Source organism: Eutrigla gurnardus (assembly GCF_963514095.1).
Source record: "Eutrigla gurnardus genome assembly, chromosome: 9".
NCBI classification, from domain to species: domain Eukaryota; kingdom Metazoa; phylum Chordata; class Actinopteri; order Perciformes; family Triglidae; genus Eutrigla; species Eutrigla gurnardus.
The window spans coordinates 22432611-22452370 of NC_139923.1; positions in this window are offsets into that span (position 1 = coordinate 22432611).

The window sequence follows — 19760 nt, forward strand, 5'->3', positions numbered from 1 at the left end:
GATGTAGGAGCAAAGGTCATGAGGCTATTTTGGGTTCACTTTCCTCATTCAGATGAATAGTATAGTCATCTGCTGCTATACTGTGTGTGGGAGATTTACTCTCCAGCCCGGTCTGTGTGTGTTTGTTTGTTTGTGTGTGTGTGTGTGTGTGTGTGTGTGTGTGTGTGTGTGTGTGTGTGAACAATCAATGAGAACACAACCTGTTTAAAGCAGGTTGTCGGGGTTATATTGGGGAGCTGCTGACATTGAGTGCACTGTTTTCATTTACAGATAAAAGAGACGAAGGGAAGACAATTTAAAATGTAAATTGCTCACATTTGACTCTCTGGGTTGTGAGAAAAATAATATATCATTAATCAATACACGGGTGAAGTTAATATTCCTCGCGCCATAATCCGAGGTGAGCACCGGTACACCAGTCAAGGTCAGAGTTCACCTGAATGGAATACAAACATGCAAATGAGTACAATTATAAAGAGAAAGATCACTAAGCGTTCCAGTGTGTGCTGCTGAAAACACGTACGTTTAACCGCTTCAATTATCCTCTGGTGCTCTTCTTTGTTTTTGAAATGCCACCAAACAATATCAGTTTTCTTTTCTATTCTTTTTTTATTTCCGCTTCTTTAGTTTCAATTTCTGTCACTGTAATTGCGCTTCTTCTACAGAGTCTGTCTCTGAGCAGCCATTCATAGTCAGATTTAACTCAATAAGATAAGATACTACTTTATTAGTCCCAAGGGTACATTTACAGGATTACAGCAGAAGAAAACCAGCATAATAAATAACTAACAGATATTTAAAATACAAGAAAAAACACAAATATTAAAAGATTAAAAATAGATAATTGTATTATTGTACATGTGAAATAGAAATATAATTTAGAATGTTGATATTGCACAGGATATTAATATAATTGGTATTGCACATGAATAAATTGGCTGATAAAGATTATTGAGTGAATAAAGGTATGTTGTGGTCTACAGTGTTGTAATTAATAACTAACTTAGGCGTGACCTAGAAGTGGACCTTAAAGGATCTAGAAGAACGTTGTTGTTTACCTTCCTTTCTTTCCTTCTACCAACTTCCCCTTGAAGCAGTGAATGAATAGGACTGGTAGTGTTTGTTCAGTTCATCCTAGTCTGATTTCATACAGCAACCTATTCAGCCGTTTGATTAGTCATCTCATCTTAATATGATCCTCCGCATCAACAAATGTATAGATGTGCTGTAAATTAATGTCGCATAGAGAGAGCTGGATGTAGAAAAAGTGCACTGTGGCATTATTCCTATAGCGCTACAGCAGCAGGGGTGTCGGTCACATCGCCCGTGGGCCAGAACTGCCCCACTAACAGAGTCCAATCTGGCCCACTGGATGATTTTTGCAAGGTGTAAAATTTGCAGAGTTTTTGAAGACATGCATGCTGAAGGCGGCAGAAATCCTGTGCCCCAACAAGCAACTTGGCAAAGTAAAGTCAGTTATTGCAGTTTTCAGTTGCACCTGATGAGAGCACGCAGACGTTGCAGATGTTGTCCGACTGGCCGTAGATATTGGTGGTGTTGATGAGACTTTGACCAAGGTGATCCTGGAGTTGGTACAAAGACCAGATTACAGGATTGCTGCGGGAGTTTCAGCTACTGTTTCTGGTTCTTTTTTAACTTGAGACAAGAGCTCGCATTTTGTCGCTCGCCGGTCACAGCCGAGGCTTCCGATGTGCCCGTGGAGTTTAAATGTGACATAATTAAGTGACTCAGATGTAAAGGCCAAGTTTGCCTCAGTGGGCTTTGACCCCCTTTACCAGCATCCTCCACCAGGGTTAACCCAACTTGACAACCCTGGACGCAGAAACGTTGTGCATATTTGGGACCAATGTGAACAAGCTTTTTCTTTGATGAGCATCAATAAAAGAAAACACTGCATTCCAGACTCACACACTTAAATGACATTATGAAATTGGCAAGTGGCCAGGATTTGACATCTATTATTGATGCACTTATGAAGGCCAAGAGGTGCCAGGTTTCAGGAGCAAGTTAAACAGTGAGTAGCTACTTCATATAAAATGCTGCTTCACAAGCACACGGACCAGACACAGTTCTCTGTTGTGGAAAAAATCGATACTTATTGTTGTTGTATTTAAAGTTATTACATATTGTGCAGAAATCAGCAGCCTTAGTTGATCCACTGGTGTGTGGAATACTTTTGAAATTGTACTTCATCATCAGGTTTGTAAATGAATCATTAATCATTCAGAATTGAATTATACTTGTTTACACTACTAAAGAAAGAGTTGTTATTTATTGCTTAATATGCAATGATTTATGTTTTGGTTCAAATTGGGCTAAAATGAGTTGCTTTACATTACATGCTGTCAAAATAAGGGTGTTGGTGTAAATCGCATCTGAATATGTTTTAACTATGGAATGAAAACCCTCATCGACAAATAGCTATGCTGTATTTTTTTCTTGATAAATATTTTGATATATTTTTGCCTCTCCGTTTTCCTTCAAATGATTAATCCACTTAAACGAAAATGGGGTCACCTGATTCTGAGCAAGCATCTACTGAGGTCCACTGTTTGATCACAATGCTTGAGAGGGAGAGAGAGAGAGAGAGAAAAAGGGGGTTAAAAGCTGTCATAGTGGAGAGAATCACACCAGCAGAGTAGAGAGCGGTCTAAATGTGCATTATATCCACAGGAAGAGGCCTTGCTTAGACATGAAATTGACTCATGCTGTTTGCAACTTCTCCCACTCAGCTGGAGTCCATCAATCTAAAGAGCCTCGGGTTTCCAAAGCCCTCTCTCCTTCTACTGTTGGAACTGCATCCTAAACAAACAAACAAACAAACAAACAAACAAACAAACAAACAAACAAACAAACAAACAGCAACAACAGCAGTGATGCCAGCTGATGTATTCAAAACAACAGCTATTTGCATCCGCTTTTGAAGTAAATGCAGCATGATGGCATACAATATATATTTGTATTTAATAAATGAACCAAAAAGAGCGTTTTACATTCACATGAAAAGCAGATATTCTTTGTTTCTCTGCACTTTCTAGTACACATCAGTACTGTTATCATTTAGCGGCTAAATGCCCAGCCTGCTGTTGAAAACTCAAAGCACTCGCGGCTCACTTTGACATTATAAATGCATTTCAAAATGGCTTTATTAATCATTCACGACGCAGCTTTGATTGGGATTCGGTTTAGCATCAATAAACATAAAGTTTGCCAGAATACCTTTTAGTAGCCGATCCCGTTGATTGGGCCGATCCTTCTGTGAGTAATAACCAACGGTGGGGATGCAGATGTAAACAAATTACTGTCAGAGGACGCAGACGAATTCCACGAAGAAACATTTGTCACTGGAAATAAGTAGCTTCAGATTCGGTTAAGAGAGGATGCGCTTTAAAAGCTAGCGGTGTCGCTGCTATTAGCAATTCATGTGAAGAGATAGTTCACTCTGATGAGTGTTTGACCTGTATTATAATGAGCTGCAGAAAGAAGTCTGGCAAATGGAGGCGCTGAAACATTGTTGCTATATGCCACAATAGAATCTATTATCCACTGGTGTATGATTTTTTATCAATTCAAATATTTAGTGAGGTTGTGAAATTCTCTCAAATTGTATTGGAAATGTACAAAACACACTCATTTCTGCTTCTGTAAAGAGCTACAAATTGAACATTGCCAAAGCAGGAATATAAATACATTAATATTCATAGCGTGGTTTCTCTAATGCAGCTAAACCTATCCCTAATAAACATATCATTATAAAAACATCATTTTATTGGCATTGCTTTAATGTAACATTCCTTTGGGCCTCCCTGACTAATCCGTTATTATATGAATATCATAACGATAATGCTCAACTCAGTTTACAAGTTTGTTTGCACTCACGTTGAAATATGCTGAACAACCCTTAAAAGATATCACAAAGCTACAGTTCAACACTAAGTTGAGGCATTACATTGCTGCACTGATGTTTTAGAGCTGTACCCAATACATTAATTTATTTGTGCAATTCAGTTGCATTCATGATTTGTGTTTATTTCACTTACTTTTTCAACTTCAGCTCTGCTTTGTGCTTTTCCTTCCTTTCATTTTTGTGGGCTCTGCAGCTTTTTTTGCAATTAAGAAGCAGTGTGATCGTTCTGCCACTGCCAGCTCAGAACAAGGATGGCAGAGTGTACGAGAGTAGAGTAGACACAATAAGAAAAACGGGCTGGCAATGCCTCTCCTGTCGACCTATCTACTAGAATGAGTTTTGCTTGGATCACCTGGTCCAGAGTTCAACAAGCCCACTGGTAAAGCCAGTCAGCCTATTTAACAACATGCAGGAAAAGGCCTTGGACGACTCTAGCGGCGTATAAAAGCCCAGATGAATGTGCTCCATACTCTGCAGAATGCTCTCTAACCTCTTTCTGCTTCTAATGGAGGACGTGACCTTTTTCTTATTTAAATTCACACAAGCAGGGCTTGACAGTTAACGGTTGCCATTTTTGAGATATTGGCCCTCATCTACAGTGGCATTTGCCAGGTTGCCATTGGCAACTGCTTTGTAGACATTTGGCAACCAATTCTTGGCTTTCGGTTGCCAGCGATAGCAACCACTTTTTTTACATTTGTCAAATATGTACATTGTTACAGCCTTTGCTGTGTGTAGTGTTAATTTCAGTGGAAGTGCTCAAGTCAGAGAGTTAGATATTTTTACAAAATAATTCTGATCAGCATTTAGAGAGAGATCACAGATCAAAATATTTAGAACGAATATCAGCTGATTACCGCAGTGGTAACCTGATCGTAATGAGGCAATAAACTTCAACAAAGCCAATAAGAATAAAATAAAAGACAGTTGCAACACAACATTAAAGAGGTCAAAGAGGAATTTCTGCCACCATTTTTGGGGCAGACAATAACACACAATTTTATCTATCTATCTATCTATCTATCTATCTATCTATCTATCTATCTATCTATCTATCTATCTATCTATCTATCTATCTATCTATCTGTCTGTCTGTCTGTCTGTCTGTCTGTCTGTCTGTCTATCTATCTAAATAGATAAAGCTCTTTGAGTTGTTTCTTCAAAAGCAACTAAAACTGACATCCTTACATCACAACTATCAGCCATAAGTCAACAAAATATAATAGACTTATTAAGATGACATATTACAGCATAGTGTCTAAATTACTCAAGCTATAAGGTGTCTAGAAATAGCAGCCATGGCAACCACTTTTAAATGCAAATGTTGAACCCTGCAAACAATTTTTCCATAACTCATTCCGTACTCTTGACCGATGTTGAAAAAAACAAAACGTAAGGATGAAAAGTTTATGGTTAGGCATTAACTGTCAGTAACTCTTTATTCAGAAAAAAATCTGACAACAACTGAAGATTTTGAGTCCACCAGATACTTCAAACACAGTGATTAAGATGTTGAATAGACACATTTTGCCACGGGTGAAGAGAACATCTTCAATAAACGTCTTGTGTTTGTGTCCTGTAGTCGAAGGCGTGGAGAGTTTGGAAAGCGTGCAACTGAACAGATGCTGGCTGCTTATTTTAGTTCCTCACAGCGGATGTTTTTCTGTCTCTGTTCTTGTTGGGATTTATGGCACTGATCTAAAATCCATCATGCACGAGCAAATCCGAACCAAACTTTTCTATTTTTGAAGATGGGAAGTTGTGAATAGGAGAAAATCAACACGCGCCATGTGGTGTCGGGAGCTTGAAATGTGACAATCTTGAAATTGTGGGATTTCACGATACTCTTCTAGGACCTGTACATCTTTTGCTTAAATCACGATACAGAGAATCCGCGCGTGCAAGACTTTTGGTATCAGATTTGCCACAGACACTGACTCGGCTTGCTGTGAGGCAGAGGCAGCTGCATTTTATAATGCAGTTTGTATTCTCTGTTCCCGGTTAATTCCATTCCTCGGGACAGGCTTCAACTTGTGACCCGTCTATTAGCCCTCGTGCACCCCGCCTGGTGATTAGAGGAACATTAGGAAATTAAAGGCAAATTGCATTACCGGAGAAACAGATGGAGGTGCAGCTGAAGACCACAACATGCAGGACAGGGAACCTGCTGATGCTCAGACTTTTCACTCTTTTCATCAGCCTATGCATGATGCTAAATATCACCCAGAGGTAGCAGGTTGTCAGGTGCAACATTCCGACAGGAAAAGGATGAGGCCTCTGAGTTGTGCTGGAGTGTTTCAATCTTGAATTTTGGTTTGGTGCATGGAAAAAGATTTCATGTAATTCAAAGTATTCAAGGACATTGATTAGATGTGAATAACTATTTACACATACTCTGTTTCTTTTTCGGGAATATAATGTGGTGATGCAGCTCAAGAAAATGTAAATTTGTCTGGTTTAATAATGGAGATTTTCTCCTGGTAGTGGGAGTGGATGAGACAAAATAGAAAGATGCATATTTTAAAAAATAGACTTTGAAATGATTAATCTCTCTGAGTCTCGTGTCGTCCCCACCTTGACCCGGTGTGCATGCTGCATGTAGGAGGCAGATATAAATGACTACATCTGATGTACATAAACATGTTACGGTGCATTTAGTGCTCTTGAAAAACTTTGGAAACGCATCACATTGTGTCTTTAACCTTCAACGTACCAAAAGGGGGCCTTAGAGGAAGGGAGGAGTCCAGTAGAGGGCGGAGCCTGTGTGAGATAAAAGTTTTTTCTATGATGGTTGTTTCTTACAGTAATTAATTCTCATGGTCCCAACAGACCTCTACTCTGTCCTGTTGCATCAGTGGTGCCTGTCACTAGAATAAAGAAGAAGAAGTGGAATTGAAATCATGAAGGCTTTTTAAGTTATAGTATAAAGTCTCCAAATCTTTTTTACCTTTATAGAGAGAGACTTTGAATGCTGTCATAAATGAGGAAATAAATGCACCTACAAGTTTAGCCTACATAATTTATTCCCAATTTTCTCCCCTGATTGTCCATTCCCCTTGTGGGACAGGTTATGAGATGTATTAATATTTTAAATGTTGCCCCAGTAGAGATAGGGCTCATTGCTCATCTTGGGATGGTGATGAAAGGTAGCCTTTGACCTTTGGAAGTAAGTACGAGTCTGTATCATGTGCACCCCTACTGAATGAGAAATTGCTTTTCATAACTCATTTATTACAGGCGAGGTTTAAGTAATTCAAAAATACATCTGCATGTGCTTCTCTGCTTGACTGTGCTCTTCAAAAAAAAATGCGTTCCTGCCTAGTGTCCTCAAACTCTCAGAGAACAGAATATCATTATAAATTGTATATTTCTGGGCTTTAATATTTTCACAGAAACTAATACATTTGTTGTTGCTTTTTTACTCTCACTCCTGGCCGCTACTCAGTGCCTGGAGATATAGGAGTTGTGTTGGTGCTTTGACAGTGTGGAGGATTGTCAGATGTCTCTCTTGCCAAACATTTTCCTCAGTTTCTACTCACAGATATCCCCTGAGCCCATGTCTTGACAAATACAAGGCTGACACAGGAGTGCTAAATATAGAATTATAATTACCGCTTCCATTATTTTATATCTACCCTTCGATTCCGTGCAGTGAAACCCAGTCTAATTTAGGAGTGTCAAACTACTTTTGCTTCATGGACCACATGCAACTCAATTTGATCTCAAGTTTGCCAGACCAGTAAAACCATTACGTATTAACCGATACATAACAACACCTCCAAGGCTTCCAGTCTGTTCATTAGTGATGTAAACAAGTACAAGTTTCCAAAACATTCAATGAAAAATTCATTCAAATGGAATGAACGTTTTTTTAAATTTGTAGTAGGTTTTCACATTCTCACACACGTGTTATGGTAGAAAATGAATTAAGGACTTTCACATTGTGCAAAGTCACACCATGGGCCGGATTGGACCCTTTGGCGGGCCGGTTCTGGCCCCTGGGCCGTATGTCTGACACCTCTGGTCTGATTGTGTGGTTGATTAGATAACAACAGCAGACTTTCCCCTGCAGCAGCTTCTTTGGCATCTTTCGATCAGGTTTTCAAAGTATTCCCCTTTGAGATTTAGAAGAAAAATAACCCTCATTGATTTTACATGGAAATAGATTGAGGCATTAGGGAACAGTCGACTTGCTGCAAAGAAAAAGAAAAGACTTTAGAATTTAGGACAACATGACTAAAATGCTCATCCACAATGAAAATCCAAATCTAATCCAATTGGTATTGTGGGTAATAACAAGTGAGTTCAACTGATGATTGGGGGGTCGGTCTCTCTCACATTTAATTCCCTTTCTAAACAGTTCTCTGAGGCTGTAGAGTCTAGCCACCACAAGCCAGATAATAGAAGATCTAAATTGATGACAAAGAAATGTTGATATGTATGTGAGGAATCAACTATTCAGTCCATGCACTAGTGCACTGTGAGACTTAAACTCCCACTTTCTATGCTATTCGTCACCTCTCCCTCCATCAGCTGACACTCTGTATATTACTACAATCACTCTGATGCACCGCAGGGACAGAACTGAAGACATATTTTAAAGGCAGGAATTTATATCCGTCTATTGAACTCTGAAACTATATATTTCCTCCTTTTGTTTTCTCGGCTCAGCCTCATTCCCGTTCATCAACTCCACGTTTTTTTGTATTCGCTGCTGAGCACCAGAAGGACGGGCTTTGATAATGACGAGCGATCCAGTATGTGGGTTTAAAAGCAGCCAAGTTCTTATCGATAATTCTTCCCCCCCTTACTCTGTTTGTGATTAGGTGGTTGGCACGTGGCGGCTCGAGTGGTGCCCAGAAATTTGATTGTGTTAACGCGATTGGGGCGAGGTCGGGGGGCCTTTAAAAGACCCGTGGAAATCAACCCACGGGGATAAGTGATGGCTTCAAAGTAAATCAAACTGAAAAGACCCTTTCTCTCCTTAACATGTCCCTGCTGTGATTTCAAGCCATTTTTATGGAGTTTAAAGACACATCACAGGAGGCTGTTTACTGCTCTCTCACTTTCTCTCATTCTTTTTCTCCCCTGTGTGTGTGTGTGTGTGTGTGTGTGTGTGTGTGTGTGTGTGTGTCACCTTACTCAGGTTGATCGCAGTGGGGAATTTTGGTACTTAGGCATTCATATTTTACCATTTTTCCCAGCACATATTCTCAGTGCATGGGGCCATTGTATTAAAGTATTAACTCTCTATCTGTCCCAGAGAACCATCTAATAGCCAATTTCATGCAAGAATGATGAAGACAAAAGTGGAGGGTTATTAGTGGAAAGGAGAATAGTTTGGTGTCACACCTCAGGGATCCTTGATAAGTAGTGAACAGGGATAACTATGGGCAGCGGCGGAGCTGGAAGACGGCGGCGGCTCTTTGTATCTCAGCGGTAAAATAAACAAACCTACAACAAGGCGGCGGCGTGTCCCTCAGATTAATACACGCACACGAAGAAGGGGAAACGGATTGACAGTCTTATTTGTGTTGGAGCTTACCCACGCAGAGCTATGGACCGGGCTGACATTTCAAATGTTTACATGAAAGTGTGAAGCACCGTGCCTGCCTGGATGACTGGAACACCCATTAGCCTTTTTACATATGTCAACATTTCTGGGACGAGCACGCGGAACAAAAGAGAAACACAGCGGAGGGCACTGGAAAAAGGAGGTTCTTCTTCAAAGTCGACAAAATGAAAGAAAAGGGAGATTAAGCATTTAACAAGTAAGAGCCATTTAATAAAAGCCGTCACTATTACAACGGTTTTGCTCCTCCACCCCAAACTACTTGATGTCTTTCTGATACCTGCTGATCACATCGCAAGTGAAATGAAGTGCTCCAAATAAATGCGTGCTTGTATTGAGAGAACTTGCATTGAAGCCATGACCTTGGAATACAGTATTTACTAGAGCTGTTGGAGTGAATTCAGGAATTGAATATAATTCGAAAAGTAAAAAAAAAAAAACAGTATTCGAAGGTTGAAATTGATTATTTTTAGAAACATGTTTTCTAATGTTAGCAGATCTCGCCTTGGCCTATCCGCATAAACGAATGCTTTTGACACATGAAGTCTGATGAACAATAAAGTTTTCTGAATCACAATCTCACTATCAGAAACAGCCGTCAGCAGTGCACACAGGGGGAGAACAGGCATGGATAACAGGCGGAGATAACACGCGGCAGCACTCGGTGAAATGAAACAAATATATCGACGGAGCTCGAGAAGCAATGATGTCACGACAAAGATGCATTCATGCTGCTTACTGCTAGCTAGATCGACCAGCGTCTCCATCGGCTGATTCATCTGGAACAAGACCAACAGCAGGATGTAGGTGAGAAAGTGAAAGTGGAGCTGCAAGAGACGAGGAGGGCATAGCCATGGCAACAGGGACACAGCGTCCCCAGGAGAACAGCAATGTGGTTGTTTTACTTTCTTAATTATGACTTATCTAGAAAGCTGTCACCTGTTGGTAATTCAACATATTTATCTAGCCATTTTTTTGGAACGCCCTCTATTGGACAGGAAGTAAAGCGGGCAAAAATTACATGTGGAGTTCCCCAAGGCTCCATTCTGGGCCCTCTTCTGTTCAATATCTACATGCTTTCACTGGCTCAGATCATGAAAAACAACAAAATATGTTACCATAACTACACAGACGATACACAAGTTTACATAACAATATCACCAGGTGACTATAGTCCAATTCTAGTACTGATTAGATGCATTGAGCAAATCAATAATTGGATGGAGCAGAATTTTCTCAAATTAAACGAAGACAAAACTGAAATCATTGTTTTTGGAGCCAAGGAAGAACGGTCAAAAGTTAGCACCCAGCTTCAAGCGGTAATGCTAAAAACCACAAACAAAGCCAGAAACTTAGGTGTAGTCATGGACTCAGACCTGAACTTCAACAGCCACATTAAATCAGTTACAAAGTCAGCCTACTATCACCTAAAGAATATATCAAGGATTAAAGGATTTATGACTCAGCAGGATTTGGAAAAACTTGTCCATGCATTTATCTTCAGCAGGCTTGACTACTGTAACAGTGTCTTCACAGGTCTCCCTAAAAAGTCCATCAGACAGCTGCAGTTAATTCAGAACGCTGCTGCTCGAATCCTCACTAAGACCAAAAAAGTGGATCACATTACTCCGGTTCTCAGGTCTTTACACTGGCTTCCTGTCCGTCAAAGAATTAACTTTAAAATACTACTGCTGGTTTACAAAGCACTGAATGGTTTAGGACCAAAATACATTTCTGATCTTCTGCTTAGCTACGAACCATCCAGACCTCTCAGATCATCTGGGACAGGTCTGCTCTGTGTGCCCAGAGTCAGAACCAAACATGGAGAGGCAGCCTTCAGTTTTAATGCACCACATATCTGGAACAAACTTCCAGAAAGCTGCAGGTCTGCTGCAAATCTCAGCTGTTTTAAATCAAGACTGAAGACTTATCTGTTTGCCGCTGCCTTTCAGTAATCAATACTATCTGTGAACTTCTTATGCTGCACTGTATTTTCTATTCCTTGATATTCTTGTTTTTAATGATTTATTTTAATTTTATTTTATTATTATTACATTTTAAACTTTATTTTATTATTGGCTGGTTTTAATGAGGGTTTTTCTATGCACTTTAATTTTGCCTTTATTTTCTTTTAATCCTTCTATTTTTTTTCACTATATTGTATGCCATTTTTATAATGTGAAGCACTTTGAGACTGCCTTGTGTATGAAATGTGCTATACAAATAAAGTTGCCTTGCCTTGCCTAAAACAACCACATTGCTGATAAAGGCATATGCCTGTGTATCAGCAATTTGAATTAATATTAATAGTGTATTATGAATAATATTCATCACTCACTTGTGTACATTGTTTAATGTTACCACTGACTCTAGGTCATAGGCCAATTTTTCCTCCTTTGTTCACAAGTGGTAAACTAAATGAGAAAAAAAGGTTGTGGTTGTGGTTGATGTCTGGAATGACCACTTATATCTTGTCAGTGATTCAGAGATGATAGTTTCCATAGGTGGAAAAACCCCACATCAGAGCCAATCAAAGCCTTTTGGGGTTAAGTAATCTATCTAATTACTTGGCTAGATACCTAGCTACATCCATGAAAATGAGCGCTCGAGCAATCAATGCAAAATGTCAAGTATTAAGCAAATTAAAAGTTAGACTCAGTGAGAGCACCGCGTCATTGCTTCCAGATGCTACTTTGTGTTAGTTCCAGTTTGAGGTGGACTTTGGATTCAAATTGCTGATGCGGGGCTAAATTGAAAAGTATATCCATGGTGGGGAAAGAGGAAACTTAGAGTTGGGCCTGTTTCTACTTAACAAAGTTTGTCACTTTGTAGAAAATGTGTTAAGGCAGCGTCTTCACTGCATGCTGATGGACAGAGGGCAGAGTCAGCTTTCATGCACAGCAGAAAGGATGAGAGAGAGGCTGCTGAACTGAGTGTGTACTGGTAGGAGGTGAGCGCCGCACTGCATAGACTTGTCAGTGAAATTTGCAGATCTGACACCAAATCCACACACAATTATGCAGAGGAGTACAAAATACATTTAAAATCAACCAACACGCGTCACAACTGTAAACCTCAAGAACTGACCTGTGGGATCCGCTAGTGTCACAAGGCTAAGAGGTCAGGGTTCCAAAAGAAAGCTGGATCAAACATAGAAAAGTAAAACTAACAATATAAATCTCCTATCCCGAATCTGATCCATTTCACTGTAGGTTTGATTTAACTCCATGATATCTAATGCCATTACCGTACGCTGGGAGACACAAAACAGTCAAATACTGTTACAAATACTAAAAATAACTATAATATATTATTTAGCCAATTACTTTTCTTGGAAATACTGCATGTTAATAGAAACATTAATGTAGAAAAGAGGAACAATTAACTATTTCACAACCAGAAAATGAAGTCTTATGAGTTATTCATTATCAGTGTTGACTGATCAAAACATAGATCATAATATTCATTATATATCTCTGACCTTGTGTAGGTCAGAGAAATATAATGAATATTCATTTTACAGCCCCACAATACTTAAATGTTTGGGTCTGCATGAAGACTGATGACAATACAACGGTTTCCCTTTTGCTGGTACTATTTCAGGCATTTCATTGGTGCAGCTGCTTGACTGAAGTACATTTTCATTAATTTTAATGTATGTAGCTCATTGACTAAGTGATGCTTAAAGCTCGTAACGTTAATGGCCTCTTTCCCGTATCAACATGACGTGCGGCTTAAAAAGAGAGGCAAAGCTCAAGGTCTCAGTGATGTTCAAATATTCTTGTAACCATGAGGCAATCATATGCAGTTAAGTGGTGAGTTTTAGAGGTCAATATCAGATATTTCTTGAGGAGTGAGTTTTCCCAAGCAGAGGATGATCTCTTAATTCTACATAGAGGAGGAAGGTCATTCCACTTTAGTGAAGCCACAAGGTTTGCAAGGTAAAGTGGGAGTGGCGCCGATGAGCAAAGCCAATGCAGGAAGCTGAGAGTCAAAGAGGGCTGGTGGAGTGCAGTACCCTCGCTTGTCAAAGTATAGAAGTGGAGCATGACGTTTATGGAGAGCCATTTTCAGCAACTTGAAATTCTATTTGAAAACAGCCCAAAGTACCAAAACCAAAACCTTTATCTTGGCAACAGAGGGTGCCATAATGCAATCATTGTTCAGCTTGTCATTTTGCAGAGATCTTGTGCACGAATGTCAAGTATTTAACTTAAAGATATTTCAGATTTAAAAACAAAAACAAAAAACGTGTAGTTGACCGCGGCATACAAACACCCTGTTCTGTATAGGTGAGTGGGCAACTCTCAGTTGTACAAAGAATAGCGTGAAATGCAGCTGCTGTCTGTCTGAGAGACAGTTGGTAGGATTTCACAGTGTGGAGAATGGAAATCAGAAGTGGCTGGTTCCTTCCTCGAGGAGTTATTGGTGTCTTCTGCCTCCCTGTGATTACCTTACCAGCCCAATTTCCACAATTCCATGTCTATTTACACCCCATTTTTTTTATTTACGCGGATCTTTTATGCAGTTTGTCTTTGATTTATTCAAACATTACGGGTACAAACACATACACTGATGCAACTAACTGACGATAAACTGAATCTTCTATTGGTCACGCTGCTAATCCACGTTTGTTTTGTTTATTTCATTTCTAGATTGGATGATGAGATATGGGCAGAATTGCTGAATTACACCAGAAATCAGTCGCAGCTGGTGACACTAAAAATTGTGTAGAACGGGAGGAAATCCAACCAATGGTGTCATGCTATTTTATTTTGTTATTTCTCTTATTTTGCGACTCAATGATAGGCTCAGTGCTGCTGGGTGTGTTATGGCCCATCTCCGATTAGCATGAAAAAAGAGATTAGATTAATCAGGACCTATTATACCTTTCTGTTAGTGTATTGCATAGTTTTGTGTGCATGTGAAATATCTCCAAAGCCTGAAATCCACACCCAGTGGGAGCTATTCTCCCCCACAGAAACACTGCTTCTGAACCGACTGAAACACCTCGCTTGAAATCTTGCTTTTCCCCCCCTAAAAATAAAACGTTTGCATAATACCTGCCCCGCTGCTAGTTATTGGTCGCCATGTCGAGAAGACGGAAATGTCCTTTGTATCGACTTCCGACGAGGCGTTGAGGAACAACAGGCTAAATTTCATTGTTGCCACTATTACCCAGCAGTCGATCTCAAATGTATTATTTAATTTGTTTGTAATAGTTACTGCTGAAAGTCAGTGCAGTTCCCACTTTGTTGTGCCAGTGTCGTATGCTTTATTATTTGTAGATTTCTTTAAAACAACCAAGGTAGCTACCAGAGGTTCAAGTGCAAAGCTCAATGCTGTGTTGCTAAGCTCTAACATTACACACTCAGCTTATCGGTATAATTTCTGAAAATCATCAATATCAGGCAGTCCATTGCTGCACCGGATAATTTGGTAGCCTGGAAAACTCATTCATAAAGATTAATGTTCTAAATTCTAAATCAACATTTGCATGCTGTGCAGCATTGTTAAACATTATCAAAGCATGGAGGTTGATTCATGGCCGCGAGCTGTCATGATGGTTGCAATTATTTACTTTATTTTGTACAAACAGTTTTGTTAATCACCTTCATCTAACGTTATGTAGAAATATGACAATGTTTATTGTTCAATCACAAGATCTCCAACAGTGTTAAAGAGTGGAGGTGGATTTGTGAGTACAAGCTCTAAAGTCACGGTCGCTATCCACTTTGGTTCGGCTTACTCTGGAGCTGCTTTGATAACTGATTTTACAGTGGAGTTTTTGTTGTTGTTGCTGATTTGACTCGAATTTACAACACAGAGAAAAGACTTTAGTACTGAACAGCTCTCAACTACAGCCAGATCCGAGAGTATATGAAGTCAAAGGGACCCTCCACAAACCATCTCAGTGGGCACACAGCTGTCCTGGGGTCGCCTCCTGTGATACAGATTAAGCTGTGACTGAATAAGTGTTGTGTGTGTTCTGCTTGAATGGAGCATTTAAATGATGCTAAACTCGCCTATACACTCGTCCTTAAAAATCCCGGAGTTTTATCAGCAACGTTTCTGCTGTACGCAGCAGGAAAGTACAGAGGACGCAAGGAGGTGCAGGTGTTGTGGAAAGTATCTTCTCTGTTTCCACACGAAGCTTTGCAGGAGAGAGCGTTCTACCTCTCAATTATTTTCATGAATATTTCATCTTTCACATTTGCAGCACACTTCAAACGGCCAAAGAGCTTGAGCAGAAGAACTACACAGCCCACAGGCAACCGTCAGCCGTCAAACATCCTCGGCGCCCTCCGCAGATCTTAAAGCAGCGAATGCACATCAGTGAGGGGGGTGAGGGCGGCAGGGTCACTTCAAGGAGGAAGTGCATGATGTGAGAATATTCATTATTAATGCCAATCATTTCAAAACCTAGTTTCTTCTAATCAATAGGCTCTCTTTTTTTAAGCTTCCGGTAGCCACTCCAAACAAACAAGATCAACTTAGGACATTAGCTGTCAGGTGGGTGTTGCCAATGATATGGTCTCCTCTTTCACTGACAGCTGCTTGAACGGTCTGTTAATCATTTATGTCATTCTTCCAAGCACTTTGCACCCCTCGTCTTGAGATGACGTTCAATTTCCCTTAAGCTCGAAGATATCGGGGAAGCACAGTGGCTTCAGGTAAGAAAAAAAAATCTCTTTAATTCGCGGTTTAAAGACTGCCGGAGAGGGTCAAACTAGCCTCCGGGGATTCTCCTCCTGTGCCTTGAACAGATGATGGCAGCCATATGTTTCCCTCACTGTCAGCACTTGACAGAAACCCCTAAGAGAACATTGTTAACAGGTGACGGGAGGCCCAGGGGATTAGCCTTATTGGCACAGCAGGATGATCAATCTGACCACACCATTAGCATGTGGATCTTGTGCTCTTTGGCGAGGAAATAGTGTCCGTAACCCCAATATGCAGTGTAGTGGAATGTGCCATTATTTCCGCTGCAGTGCAAGCCTCTTTACAGGAGCGGAAACAGCCGAGTCTCGCTGGTGCCTGACGGAGGGGAAACCTGATGGAGGGGTCGCCTGGCCTGTGGCCTACCTGTGTTGCATTTGCAGCTGTTGTTGCTGCACCGAGGGTATTGCATATTTGGATGAACATAACTCACTGATCTACATAGGTGTAACTGTAAAGTCGTCACCAACAAGCATGACTTCCCCTGTGTCACTCCTCGCATTTGCTTTCACGATCAAATGTAGTTCGGAGACCTCAGGGTTTTTCCGGATCAAATATCTTGTTGCATGTGACCTCTTGTCGTCAGAGTCACGACTTAGATGCTACGTTAGACTCACGTTAAAAGAGAATAATAATGTCGTGTGAACCGTACAGCGATCGGACGACTTTAAACATCGTGTGGTAGGAACTCGGCTTAAGGTCAGGACATGATTAGCACGTTTTAAGAGTAGTATCAATCTGCTTTTTTCAACCTCTGCAATCAAGTGACAAAGCTCATTGGAAAATGTGGATTAATATTTTTTTAAATGTTAACAGAGATCTGTCAGACAAAGCCAACATTTTCAGCTACAAAGTGAAAAAGTTCAGCCACACAATACAAAAGACAACTTTTTTTTTCTCACCAGAAGCTAATTCACAGAAATTGCGCCTCAGTTGCATCTAAATGAAGTTTTTTAAACGCGCCTCAGCCCTGAGAGCCTCTGGGCGAAAGGCCCCGGTTCAATTGCATCGCTTCCACGGCCGCCGCAACTGTACAGTGTGTCACACACATGCCATTAGCTTGGGTGAGGAATGCCGGCCTGACTAATGGAGGTATTGGAGAGATAGAGAAGGAATATTTTATAAAGTCTGTACTAAAATCCAGAATGGACCATGTCAGTTTTCTGCCTTCTACAGACTTTCACTACATCTACATTTAGGGCATTTAGCAGATGCTTTTATCCAAAGCGACTTGCAAGTACATTTGTTGGAAGAAAGTGCAACAGTATATCGCCATCAGTACAGCCAGATTTCACAAGAACAAGTTTCAAGCACGGCCAAAGTTTTCATTTTGTTAGTAACATAATCATTTTTCAAAACTAATACCGGTGCATTTCATGTAGAGGCATTCCATGCGGTTAAATGACACAGTCCTCGTAAAGGGCATGCATAACGTAATCTTGACAACGTATCAGTGTGATTGCTTGATATTTCCCACAGCCCAAAATACTTAATAGCTTTTTGACATAAGCCCGGAGATCAATGCTATATTGAATCTAATATCGCTGTGTCAATATGAATTAATGTTGAGCGCCGCGGGTTAAATGCGTGATGTCAGTGAGCTACGAGGGGGGATGTCATGTTGTCGAGCTTTGTAATGTGACTCAAGCTATTGATGTTTTGTTTAGTAATTTAAACACTTGACTGCAGCGCAGATAATCCTTCAGTTCTGTATTTCACGTCACGCGCGTGTTCCTTTGTGCTTTTTATTTCAGCATCAATTAAATAATGAAAATGGTGCGATCACACTGTTCGTAACGTATAAGATACGACCCACCTGGGACTCTCTGTGGTTGCATACCCAAGGAGATGTATATGCCTCAGCTTGATTGTGTGGCATCCTGATCAGATGTGCACATAGGTAGGCCCTGGAGTGAGCCGGCGCTAATTAGCCCCATGGTTAGCGCTGAGGTCAATTGCGGGGCAGGTCTCCAAAAGGACAGGTCATCAGGGAGGCCGGCACTGCAGAGCAGTGCTGAGTCGGGCTCCCCGGGGGGCCCTGGTTGCCATTGCACTCCTCCAGACATCAGTGAAGTATTGATCTGATGGGGGGATGCAGCCTGTTTCTTAGAGAACACTGATAGAGAAATTATTTTCCAAAAGTAATGTTTTTTGGGGGCAGATAGCCTCCTTTGTGTTGTATATGTTTACCTTCTTGTAATACCTTGTTTCTATTAGGACTCGGGGATGATTGCTGTTTGGGGTGTGGGATAATCCTTGTTGATATTTTCAAGTCTTCATCCTCCAGACTCTGTGCTTTTAAACAAACACCAGTTTTCATCCTGAATCAGTCAAAACATCAAACGGGATCAAACTAACGGTCTCTTAATTATAGATTTGAATATTCTTGAACAATATTTTTGACTGTTTTATGTGTATCGTTTGCAAACTACATTATTCTGTTCTTATTAAGGCTCTAGTTCATGATTAAGCAGTGAATATGCTGAATGAAATCCCATCTTTGCTTACCTTTTGGGACTGAGGGACCGATACATCCAAGTCCCTTTTTATTACATCCCAAAAATCTACGGAAGCAGAGTGGCCCCCGAGAGTTCAACAAATCAATGACATTAAATGCTGGCCAAATGGCTGACCCATCCTATAAATGATAAAACAAGGAGCTGGCCCATGTGTCCTAAAGATGTGCATGTGCTTTTTGCCAGCAATCAGGTCTTTGAAGACACAAATAGAGTATATCACTTAATATGAGGTTTCTATTCATCGCCGGGGTAAATTAAGTGCCATTTTAACAGGTTCAAGAAAGATTAGAGAGTAGACATGACAATGGAAGAAATGTAAGTTATTTTTTTTGATAAATTAATAATTTGTGAACACTGCTTACTCGCGATTGCAAACAGTGGCAGTGTCATGTTTCACAATTGATTGCAAATTTCAAATAAATTCTGTCTGTTAAAGTAACCCAAGAAGAAATGATCTCATGTGAAATTTACAGCTTGTATGTTACGATGCCCCCAAATCCATCTAATCCATGCTCAGTGCTATTTTTTTGTGGAAATTCTTTCTGTAAGCATGTCCTATTCTTAATTCCCACAAGGCTCTCATTAGTTGTGTTTTCAACCAGCAGAGCAACTAAAGCACAAAACCTGACTTATTTGAATCGCTGGAAAGAAAATAGATAAATCGATAAAAAAGATATTCGGGCAACAATTCAGAGTAGTTTAGCTTAGTGGCTAGTTTGTTCAGCTGTTTTTACACTCCAGATCTGAACTGGGTTTCAAATTCAAACACGAGGCAGAGTCACTGATCTCATATGCTTTTGGCTGTCCATGCCTGGCTTCACATCAATATCATGAAATCATGCTCGTGGAAAAAATGAATATTATAAGAGGGCAGCAATCCTGCAGCTTCCTAGAAAATCCGATAGCCACAGTTGACAAAGCCACCTCGTTTACATCACACGAGCAAAGCAGACGACATCAAACTCTTATTTCAGAGTGAAAGAGTCCGTTGTTGACTAGTTTAAAACAATGCTTTCTGTTT